The following is a 13,391-nucleotide window of genomic DNA, read 5'->3' on the forward strand; positions in this document are numbered from 1 at the left end:
ACAAGTCTGGACAAATGGGAACTGAAATGATTTTCATCAATTTCATGTATTCTAGGATTGAAGGGATTGAACTGAAATGTTGGAGGTCGCCAACTGCGCCGCCTGTGGAAGAGAAGGAGTAAGAAAGTAGATGAACACTTAAGGAAATGACCAGAAAGTTTCTGTTTTAACCTCAATACTAACACCGAACAAACAGAAAGTTAACGGAAGGACCAATACTAGAACAAATTTAAAAGTGATCTAAGGGTTTTATTATTATTATTATTATTATTATATTATTATTATTATTATTATTATTATTATTATTATTATTATTATTATTATTATTATTATTATTATTATGTTAATATTACAACTAAAAGTAATATCACTATAGAAGAAACCATAAACACTACAAATAATAATAATAATAATAATAATAATAATAATAATAATAATAATAATAATAATAATAATAATAATAATTATTATTATTATTATTATTATTATTATTATTATTATTATTATTAAATTGGTATTTATTTTATTATTAATAATTATAACAATAATATAATATTTAGCGTTTATTAGCAGTACGAAATTTGGTTGCATTATTATTATTATTATTATTATTATTATTATTATTATTATTATTATTATTATTTTTATTATTATTATGTGTATGTATGGTAGTGTTATTATTATTATTATTATTATTTAATGTTAACGGTGCGATTATAATATAAAATAATATATTATTATTTATTAACAGTTATGGATGCCAGGCCATTTCACCCTGGACCTGTTGATCCGTCTATGCTAGAATTCCAACAAGGCATCGATGCACATATATTTGGGACGACCCAAACTATAATGGCAAACTTAGTGTATCTAGATATGACGGTAAAATGTATACTAATGAACCTCGAGAGCCCCGAATGGTTGCATATTTAAGGGCCGCAGAGTTTTATGGTGTTGCACATTTAGGTCGGTGTATTAATATTGATCGCAGCCTCATTGCAGCACTTGTAGAGAGATGGCGGCCAGAGGTGCATGCCTTTCATTTTCCATTTGGTGAGGTGGGTATAGCACTTCAAGACGTTGAAGTGTTATTTGGTTTAAAGGTTGATGGGCTTGCAGTCACTAGTAAAGACAAGCGTCCATGTAATGAATGGATTGAGGAATGTGACAGGTTGTTGGGTTTTCGGCCTTCTCCTGATGTCGTTACGGCGAGCAAAATAGTTGATACCGCGTTACCAGAAGTGCCTATTGTGAATGGGTGGAATGCTGATGAGGAAGTAGAACAAGCTACTCGTCGCCTTATTCTTCACTTGTTAGGAGGCTTTCTCTTTCCTGACACAACGAAGAATAAGGTGAAGCTATTTTTTTTTAAATACCTTTGAAGGCTGCGGTCAATATAGTTGGGCGTCTGCGGTATTAGCGTATTTGTATAGGTCAATGTGTCGTGCAGCCGACTTTGAGTCATCCACAGCTTGCAGATGCCTCATATTAGTACAGATATGGGTGTGGGAAAGACTACCTATGGCGAGGCCCCAAGGAATATTGCCTTTGAACAATCTCGGTGATTTGCCATATGGAGCGATGTTAGTTATAATATGTTAAATTGTGTACTTTCGAGTTATAAGAGCATCCTCAATAGGAGATTATTCTTAATTTTTAAAAAAGTAAAAACTACATGGTGATTCTTTCAAAATATGGTGATGTTTTTAACTAATATGGAGGGGAGGTTTTTTAGGGTTGGGTCTTCATGCAAATTTAATGATTTTGTCAATATTAAAAAAAAAAAAAAAGACGCGTTTCGTGACTCTTTCTTTATTTTTGGTGTTTCAAGGTGGCCGCCAACTGGCGGCCACTCTGATTCATATAACTTTTATATTTTTTTTTATTTTTTATTTTGTTAAATTTTTGTGGCGGGATTCTTCCCTCCACAATTATTATTATTTGTTTATAAAATTATTTTATTTAAATGTTTTAGTTTATATAATTTGTTTTGTACAACTAATTTTTGTTTTAAATATTATATTTATTAGTAGTTCAATTTTATAATATAATATGTAGTATGTGGGATGTAGGTGGTTTTGTTCGCATGAATGACCGACAGTGACGACACACGTGATCCGTGGATATAGAGACCAATTTGATCATTGTACAGATAAAAAAGTTTGTGATATTGTTCGTGTTTATTTTTTAGTAATTGTATATAACAAAATAGTTAATTAAGTGTGGATTTATTTTTGTTCGTAATGTTGACAGTTTGAATTTAGGTCGTATGATAGCATCTTGCCATATCTTCCTGATTATTGTCGCGATGGAGCGGGAATGTGGACTGATAGGAATATTTTTTGTAATAAGGTTTTGATGAGCTAAATGTACTTTAGATCCCCTTAGAATTTAGGTCTTTAGTACAAGCATCATAATTCAGAATGTCAAAGTAAGTGTGCAAAGGGAAGTCTACCACATGAAGAACAAAATTAATTGGGAGAATTAATTTTGGTCCTACAAGTATTTATCCGGAACTGAAGTACTAAACAATGGCATTGCAAAGAAAGACTGGATGAGCCTAACAATGAAATAGTAGAAGTCCTTATATACAACAATTACACCTGAGATCAATTCCCCCCCAAGGATATATTTTTTATAAGTCGGATTTCAGAAAGAAGCACAATGTCTCAAAAGGAGCACAATCCTTCAAGTCAAAGAAGTACAATGTGCCAAAGTAAAAGAAGCAAGATGCGAAAAGAGCACAATGTGGTCAGATCAGAAAAGCACGATGTAGCAGTCAAAGAAGCAAGAAGTGCCAAGTCAAACAAGCAAGATCTGATTTTTAAGCACAATGCGTCTCGAAAGAAGCAAGATGTGACAAAGAAGCAAGATGATCAGAAATTATATAAATTCGAAAGAATTTATGTTGGTGCATCTCACATGTCACAAAAATCCAAAATGCCTGAAGATATGATCAGAACGGTGGAAAATTTATGAAGGCATGGATAAAAATCTTATCCTAAGAAATAAATTCTATCAGAAAAACTTATTGCAAAGAGACGTTGGAACTTCAAAATAGACAAGGAAAATAATATTTTAGAACCAACTTGAAAATCAAGTTGAAATAAAAATATTATCTTGTCAGGCAAGTTGACAATCAAATCAAAATTGAAGGCCTACCATTGTCAACAATATCAGGCTAAAAGATTCAAATATCAAATTATCCCACTCCAATGGATATATTTGATTGCCTATAAAAAGCCATGAAGACTTGAAGAATAGAAGAGAGACACAAGAAAACATACACGGATGAACAAGTGCGAATTCTAGAAGTGCAAGTGCTCAAGTATTCATTGAAATATCTAGAAAAGAGACTTAGTCTGAACAGTCTCAAAACTAGTTGGAGAGAGAAACAATTACCTTTGTATTTGTAATTGAAAAAAGAGTATAGCTATGTGCAAAATACTCTAGTGAGTGTAGCTGTGTGCAAAACACTCGTAGTTGCTAAGTGTAGCTGTGTGCAAAACACTTAGTTGGCGTTGAGTATAGCTGTGTGCGAAATACTCGGAGTTGAGTGTAGCTGTGTGCGAGACACTAGAAGTTGGGTGTAGCTGTGTGCAAGACATCCGGCAGAAGTGCTTGTGTAGCGCTTATTCACTATTGTAACTGTGTGTGGAAAATAATGAATTACTCCTAGACGTGAATGGAGTAAAGTGGACTAGGAAGATTTCGCCACTTCCGAACCACTATAAATTGCCTCTCTCTTTTACATACCGCACTTACTTAATTCGATTTATTTATTCATCATCCGACTAACCCGTTTATTATTCACTGTTTATCTTAATCTTTCGGGTTTAGTGTGCTTTCACGTATGCATGTAACTCAAACTTTCCATGCTTAATATTTAAATTATTCTAAGCAAGTTTGACGTGTTGCATGTGATATTTATCATACGGTTGATTTGAACGAAATCCTATTTATAGTCTTAAATATTATTGTTAAATATTGAGTGAACCATCTCCTATAAATATTCAAGATATTCTTATTACTTTACATATCATCTGAGCTTATCCTACATGTGCATGTGATCAAAATCATTAATTGGGCATAACTCTTTACACTTATTTATTCCGCCGTGCAGTTCCTATTCAATACTACTCTATTTACTAGTTATTTAGAGTTGAAATTACCAAAGAGTTATTTATTGTGAAAAAACCTAAAATTCTATTCACCCCCCCCCCCTCTAGACTTTTACCACCCTATCGGGACCAACAATTGGTATCAGAGCGGTTGTCTATTTGAGTAAATTTTTGACTGCTAGACAGATCTCGAAAAATCAAGATGATGAAAAGAGATATGGCTCTTGCCCAAAATCTATTATTTTCTCTAGAAAAATTTGATGATTGGAAAATTCGCATGCAGGTAAATTTATCCGCATTACATGATGAAATGTGGGAAGTCATCACCAATGGTCCTATTGAAATTTTACAAGTCAACACTTCATCCGTACAAACAAGTGAGACTCCGCAATACATTCCAAAACCGAAGGTGGAATGGTCTCGTGAAGATAGAACTAGAAATAACTTGGACAATATTGCCAAGGATATTTTGTTTAAATATATCGATGACTCGATATTTCCAAATGTTCGAAAATGTCAATCCGCAAAAGAAGTTTGGGAAACGGTCATTCAAATTGGTGAAGGAGACAAGCAAGAAAAGGATAATAAGCTCACCATAGCATTAAAGAAATTTGAGGATTTCAAAATGCTAAACGGCGAGAATATTACCGACATGGAAACAAGATTTGCTAAAATCTTAGGAGAGATTAATGATCTTGGAAAAGACATTAATCAATAGGAAATTTCACTCAAAATCCTACGTGGTCTACCATCTACATGGGACATGAAGGTCAAGGCCATGAGAGATCATAGAGATCTAAAAACCCTATCAACCGGTAAGCTTTTTAGTGATCTAAAGGCTTATGAGTTCGAGATGAAATCAAGGATCGAGGAAGATCATGAAGAAAAGAACAACGCACTCATAGCCGAACAACCGTCAACTTCAAGGTCAGTACAAAATGTTGAATTATTGCCTAATGATCAATTTGCTCTCTTTGTAAAAAAATTTAGGAAATTCATGAAGAGAAACAACTACAAGAAAAATCCACAAGGAAAACCATGGAGTGCAACCAAGAATTCGAAGAAAGAAATAGTTGAAGAAGACTCAAATTTGTGTTACAATTGTAGAAAGCCTAGATTTTTTGCAGCAAGTTGTCCACACCCCAAGGTAAGTAAAAGTCAATACACAAATATTTCTAACTCTCAATAGGAAGAATTCAAGACCAAAGATAAACGATTCATAAAGGAGAGAAGAAAAGCACTCATTAGTGACCCACTTGAGACAAGTGCGTCAGAAGAGTCTTCAAGTGATGAAAGTGACACCTCAAAAGATGACAATGCAATGTTTTGCATGAGTATCTCCAACAACTCATCCTACGAGGACATGTGCCTTATGGCAAATGAAAATGAAGAAAATGAGGTAACATCTAATTCTTATGACTCTGTAAATTCTTCATTCTCTAGAGAGTCCTTCTTTCACTTAATGAAAGATTGTCAAACCGTAATGGACACTCACTCTCAACTCAAAGCGCGCAATAATCTTTTAATTCTTGAAAAAAGATGAATTAAATGAAAAATTGCGAAATGCTCTACTTGAGATGAAAGACTTGAAGGATAAAATTATTTGTCTTCAAGAAGAGTGTAAATCAAGGGAAGTGAGAGAACACAACCTTAGAGAGGTTATAGCAACATTTACACATTCATCCAGAATAATGGACAAAATGGTAAATATGCAAAACCCTCAAGTGATAAAACCGGACTCGGTTATGATCCTTCGTGTTCTCAAGCCTCTAAGAAATTGACCAATTTTACTACTACTTTAAACAATAAACTCCAAGTGGTAAAATTTGTGAAAAGTCAAGATAGCACAATAAGACAAGGAATTGGTTACCAAACTAATGCCAAATTTAATGCTGCAAGGCCAAAGCCTCAAAGAAATGATATTTTGACAAAGCAGTATATAAAAAGGCAAAAGTTTGTTCCTAAATGGAAACACACCAATGAGTCTAGTGCACAAAGCCCTCATAGGAAAATGGGAAGAAATCCGAGAATTGAGGTAGGGAGATTTTATCCCTCTAAACAAGATTGGTTTGATAATATTAAACCTTGGACTAAGTCCAGATTTAATGCCTATCATAGGCTCAAACAATCTACTTCCCAAGTGCCAAAGAATCGAGTCAACTTTAAAAAACCGGCACCAAAAATGTTTTCAAAAATTAATTATGATTATAATATGTTTAATGGTTACCAATCACCTAGACTTAGATCAGTAAGTACAAGGTGGATTTGGGTACCAAAAATGACTAACACTCAAGGACCCAAATCATGTTGGGTACCTAAAAATGTGTAATTTATTTGCAGGAAATTTGGTACTTCGATAGTGGATGTTCTAGACACATGACTGGAAATAAATCTAGTCTTGTGAATTTCAAAAATATCGAAGGACCAAAAGTCGTATTCGATGGAAATGAACGATACGACATAACAAAAGGAATTGGTACAATATCCCGCAATGGATTAAAAATTAGAGATGTATCCTTTGTTGAAGGTCTAAAATTCAACTTGTTAAGCACAAGTCAATTTTGTGACAAAGGATATCTAGTAGAATTCTTCAAAGACAAATGTCAAGTGAAGAATGATTCCTCGGGAGAAGTTGTGCTCGAAGGAAAAAGGAAGAAAAATATGTACTTGGTTGATTGGAACACGACAAAAGAATCAGTATGTCTACTAGCAAACAACTCACACGCAACAAGTTGGGAATGGCACAGAAAGTTGAATCATCTAAACTTCAAGATCATCAACAAGCTCGCAAGAAACAAACTTTTTGAAGGTCTACCCGACATTGTTTACAAGAAAGATCAAATATGTGATGCTTGCCAAAGAGGAAAGCAAATCAAGTCATCATTCAAAACCAAAGCTCAAGAATCTACAACAAGACCGCTAAGTCTACTACACATGGATCTATTTGGTCTAGTAGACCCAGTAAGTCTAAGTGGTAAGAAATATACATTAGTTGTTGTTGATGATTTTTTCAGGTACACATGGATGATATTTCTCAAAAAGAAAAATGAAGTGGAGCAAAAGTTGCCAGAATTACTTAAGCTACTACAAAACGAGAAAGATTTGAAAATTGCAAAAATCCGAACTGATCGTGGAACTGAGTTCGTGAATCAAGTAATTCAAGCCTACTGCAATTCTCAAGGAATTCTACATCAATTATCTGCCGCACGTACACCACAACAAAATGGTGTAGCCGAAAGAAGAAATAGAACGCTAAAAGAAGCCGCACGAGTGATGATTACGCCAGCCGAGCTACCTAAAAGATATTGGGCTGAAGCAATCAACACCGCATGCTATACGCAAAACGGAAGCTTGATACACAAGTCTTACAATAAGACTCCGTACGAATTATGGAAAGGGAGAAAACCTAAGCTCAACTATTTTCATACTTTTGGTATCAAATGCTTTATTCTAAATAATGGTAAAACATATCTAAAGACTTTTGATGAGCGTGCAGATGAAGGAATATTTTAAGGATATTCATCTACCAGTAAAGCCTTCAGAGTGTTGAACAAAAGATCTATGGTGGTAGAAGAATCAATTCATGTTACATTTGATGAAGTCGATAACAAGGAAACCCAAAACAACAAAAATGATCAGGAAAGAGGTCAAATTGAAAAATCATTTAATGATGCTGACATATCTTTTATAGATAGTGTTGTACAGGGAATAGAGTAAGTGGATATTGATTGCAATAGTGAAGGACACGTGGAAACAAATGAAGATCCACACGTGGGAACTCTAAATTCTCAAGCAGAAGTACAAGTTGGAGAACAATCTGATGAGCAAAATGAGTCTACCTCCAACTTACCTACTGAACAAGGAAACGTGGAAAACCCATGCAATCTACAACCTGACTTGAGATGGCTCAAAAATCACCCTCCAGAGCTAGTAATTGGAGATCCACGAGAAGGAGTAAAAACAAGATCCTCAAATATAGATGCTTTATTTTCTTGTTTTCTTTCACAGGTGGAACCCACAAGTATTGAAGAAGCCCTAAACGATCCGGACTGGATTAACGCAATGCAAGAGGAGCTGGATCAATTCAAAAGAAATGATGTGTGGGAATTAGTTCCAAGACCCGAAAATTACAATGTAATTGGAACAAAATGGGTCTTTCAGAACAAAGCCAATGAAGAAGGAATTGTTGTTCGAAATAAAGCAAGATTAGTGCAAAAGGATATTCACAAGAAGAAGGAATAGACTTCGACGAAACATTTGCACCTGTGTGCAAGACTTGAAGCTATCAGAATATTTCTAGCCTATGCAGCGTACAAGAATTTCACTGTCTACCAAATGGACGTGAAAAGTGCATTCTTAAATGGCTTACTTGAAGAGGAAGTCTACGTTGAACAACCACCCGGTTTCGAGGTAAAAGGTGATATTAATAAGGTCTACAAATTAAAGAAGGCGTTATATGGGTTGAAACAAGCACCTAGAGCTTGGTATGACACTCTATCAACGTTCTTAATTAAATGTGGTTTCACAAAAGGCCTTGTTGATAAAACCTTATTTAGAATTCAAGAAAATTATCATATTTTATTGGTACAAATTTACGTTGATGATATTATTTTTGGAAGTACTAATTAAACTTTATGTGAGAAATTTTCTAAGCTCATGCAGAATAGGTTTGAGATGCGCATGATGGGAGAGTTGAATTACTTTCTTGGTTTACAAGTAAAGCAACTCAACGAAGGAATATTCACCAATCAGGCCAAATATACAAAAGATCTTATAAAGAAATGTGGTCAAGATGGAAAATCCTCAATCAAGATCCCGATGAGCACGTCTTTAAGATTGGATAAAGATGATGAAGGCAAGGACGTTGACGAAACGAAATATTGAGGAATGATTGGATCATTACTATACCTCACTGCAAGCCGACCAGATATATCTTATTCATTGGGAGTATGTGCCAGGTTCCAATCAAAGCCAAAAGAAAGTCATTTTCTTGCCACCAAGAAAATCATTCGATACCTAAAAGAAACAGTCAATGTGGGATTATGGTATCCCAAAGAAGGTAATTTTACACTAACTGGTTTCTCAGATGCAGATTTTGCAGGATGTAAAATCGATCGAAAGAGTACCTCAGGGACATGCCAGTTCTTAGGGGGAAGATTAGTATCTTGGTATAGCAAAAAGAAAAACTCGATAGCTACAAGCACTGCCGAAGCTGAATATATAGCAGCTGGGAGTTGTTGCGCACACATTCTTTGGATGAAGTAGCAATTAAAAGATTACGGTGTAAATTGCGAAGATGTCAGCATATTTTGTGATAATACAAGTGCTATCGCAATCACTCAAAATCCCGTGCTACATTCAAGAACTAAGCATATCGATGTGAGGCATCATTTTATCCGTGATCACATCGAAAAGAAGAATCTGAGGATAGAATATATTCCAACAGAAAATCAAACAGCTGATATTCTCACAAAGCCCTTGTGCGAATCGAGGTTTGCAAAATTGAGACACGAAATGGGCATGATCGAACTGAGCTAAGTCACTAAATCTCATTTAACTATAAGCTCATTTTTGTTTAAATGCTCTTATATGTATCATTTTTTTTTGTCACATTTTTTATTAATTTCCTATGAGTCCTACATGCACCAAAATGTCACGTCCAAGTATCTAGGATAATTTGTCTTAAATACTATGTTTTTATTTTTATTTTTTTTCTTTACATAAATACCTTTCTCTTAAACCATGTGTATATAAATTTTACAAGATTTTCTTACATGCAATATCTATCCTATTTATGTGTGACAAGATAGTTGTGATGCTTGCCTATTAGTTTAAATAAGAGCATCTAGTTATGGTAGTTGAAAGCATTTACTCCATCACATTTATTTAGTTGTCTACTTATTCATTTATTTATTTTCGGACACTATCTTTTTTATTTTATTATTATTATTATTGTTATTGGAATAGACTCAGCACTATTTGTTTATGTGGCAGGTCAAAAATGATTCTATACTTCTAAATTTGGCGCCACAAAGCAGACAAACCGAATGGAGAATATAAAACCTAGACTGACAATTAGTATGTCAACGAGTGGAATTCCAAAAATACCCCTCAACACTTAGGAGTCCTAAACCATGAGTGAAGGACCTCTTCGTAAAACACCCCTTCCACTCAAACCGGTCAAAAGGTCAAAGGTCATCATCTTCTCCACTTTACAACCCTTCCAAACACCTTCGAAACTATTTATCTTCCATAGCCGAACACTCTCAAAATTTTTGCATCTCCCAATCTCCATCAACTCTCGACTACACAATGGAAACAATCGGACAATCAAGTTCACAAGTCCATGAAGAACAACCCGTGCAGATTAATCTCAACAAGTTGGCCACCAATGTCAAAGCCGGAGGAAGCTTCGACCCATATGGGTTTCTCAAAACCACCAAAAATTCGGAGCTTGCCCAAAAGATCATCCATGCAATACAAAACAATGGTCTAATGAGGTTATGTTCCTATTCCTACTCTGGATATTATTGTGAAGATGTAGCCGACTTCTATGTCAATGCCAAGGTGAACGGTTGGACCATTGAGTCCACTGTTAATGGAACTCCTATCTCCATTGGAGAAAATGAGTTATATTCAACCTTTGGACTGCCTATGTTTACCCCGGAACAACCCTTGCTCAATTTAGACATGCATGTATATGACCGAACTGAGGTCTGGACAGAGATTAGGAATGAGAAATCATCTGTTGAACCTAATCTTTCTGGAGACAAAACTGATTTGAAGCTGGAATATCAAATGTTGATCAATGTGATATACAAGTGTATTATGTGCAAAATAAATAGTATGCAGGATATATCTCAAAAAAGATTTGGTTTTTTGCATGCTATTATGATTGGTGTTAAGGCAAATTGGAGTAAGTTGGTGTTGAGCAGAATATGTCATTTTGTTAAGGGAGCAAAAATCAAGAACGGGAGGTTTAGCCGTGTGTTAGGATTTGGCCTGTTAATTGGTGAAATCCTAAAACACAAAGAGTTAATCATGAGAGCAAGGAAACCTTTTGGAAACAATAGGATTCTTTACAAAGACTTTGAGGTGATAGAAGAGTCTAACAAGAGAAAAAGAAAACCCCAAGCACTACCCGCCAGAAAAAGATTAGTGGAAGACATCATCAATGAAAATCCTCCACCCGAACCCCAAGCCAATGATCCTCCAAGCCACACTCACACATCCAGCCACAATCCCAATCCAAGCAACACTCATACATCTAGCCACAATGATCAAAACCTAAGCCAAACTCACACCCCAAGTCTCAATCAAAACTCCAACCAAAATAATGTTCCAAATAACCCAACCTCTCGGGTAGAAACCATGGAGGAAGTTCAAAGTGAGATTATATATTAATTTGATGGGTTAGACTCAGTCTTGGTGAGTGAATATCAAAGAGTACTGAATTGGAGAGATTGGAGAGTTGGTCCATATCAAGAGTTGATGTCACGTGGACCTAGTATGGAGAGTGAGGAAATATTTGCTTTAAATTGGATTGATTGTCATGTTATTTCTCAAGCCACAAGGAATTCAGTTATTAATGCTGCCTTTCTAGCCAAACTGAAAGCAAAAATGGTCGAGCAAGTTCAAGCTCATGAAGTCCAAGAAAATCTGCCAACTGGAATGATTTTTTAGATGATGATGAATTTGATCGAGTAATAGAGATGTCTCGACATATCACAGATCCGGAACTGGCAAGTGGCTCTCAAACTGAATTCTTTGGTCAATTTACTGGTCAAGGAAATGATATTGTGAGTCCAAATTATCTTGATATTGATCTATATGATGTGAGTATTCTGAATCAGACTGAGGTGAGTCATGCACAAATCGAAAGTCCAGCCATGCAAGGCAGTCAACACACAGAAGAAGGACAATCACAACATTTTGAGAGTGGTCAAAATGACACATTTGTGCTTGAGCATTCTACCCCAGAAAGAGCAAGACAGGAACAAGAACAATGTCAGCTGCCTGGTGACAACTCAGCTCAAGAAAGAGCAAGCTTTCAACCCACTGTCCAAGAACTAAATCATGAAGCTACTGCCTCGGATGACAACTTAAAAAAACTGGAAAATGTTATTCTCGGTTTAGTGGACAGGATGGAAGGTTTGACCCAAGGAATCTATACTCATGTTGATCATGTCATCAACACTCATACGGGAAAGCTTGAAGAATCTTTTGTTGATAATCAAAAGAGTCAACAAAGTTTGATTGATACACATCAATCCTTAGAGAGGCAGATTGGTGGTTTGAATGCCAATGTCAAAGGAGTCCTCAATGAATTCTTTCTTCAACTTTCTCAAGCCCTCAAGAATGATAGACAAGCCAATCAAGTGGTTTCCGTGAATCAAAGCCAAGGAATTCTCAAAGTGGTCCATCAACAAGAAGATCGAATACGGGATGTCCACACAGATCTTGATTCCATCAACACCAAAATTGGATGTCTTCGTGGTTCCTTTGACATCATCTCACAATCTGTTTCTTCCCTTAGAGAATCAGTGCATATGTTGGTTGATCGCCAAAAAGGGGGAAGAGAGATTCAGTCATTTGGAAGTAATGATAGAGACCATTATGACTGCCATGGCTAGCAAAACTGTTGGTACATCTAGCAGTAGAGGAGGAGGCAGAACTGGCAGAAGCATTATTGCACGAAAAGGATGACAAGAATACTGGTTTGGTGGTGGTGATGCAAGCAGTCCAGGTGGATCTAGTAGTGCCAATACCACTAATAGATCTTTTCGTGATATTGTGTGTGCAGGTGGAAATCAAGAGCAAATTGAATGGTACAACAAAATAGCTCTCTATTTGGAATCCACACCAAGAGATGGTAGAGTTGAAATGCCACAATTGGTAAATCTCAATGATCTACCAAAAGGGATGAAAAAGAGTGGTCCAAGTGACCAAAATATGTGGGTTTCAAAGGAGAATTTTAGAAGAATCAAAAGTTATGCAAGGTCCTTAATGATTATGGTGCTTCTAGACTACATCAAGGTGAATGATGCTGAGCTACAAGGAGACAAGAATATAGAAGAATGCATCGTTTGGTATGAAGAAAACATACTGCCCGGAGACAACATCATTAAAGCCTTCAACTACTATGTGATTGGGTAGGTATGCAAAGACTATGCAATTAGTGATAATTTTGTTGAAATCAAGAATCATATCAATCATGTGTTAGAAGAAAGGAGGAACAAGATTATCAAGTAATTTGTAATTGATATTACA

This window comes from Ipomoea nil, unplaced genomic scaffold (genome assembly GCF_001879475.1).
Source record: "Ipomoea nil cultivar Tokyo-kokei standard unplaced genomic scaffold, Asagao_1.1 scaffold3056, whole genome shotgun sequence".
In the NCBI taxonomy this organism is placed as follows: domain Eukaryota; kingdom Viridiplantae; phylum Streptophyta; class Magnoliopsida; order Solanales; family Convolvulaceae; genus Ipomoea; species Ipomoea nil.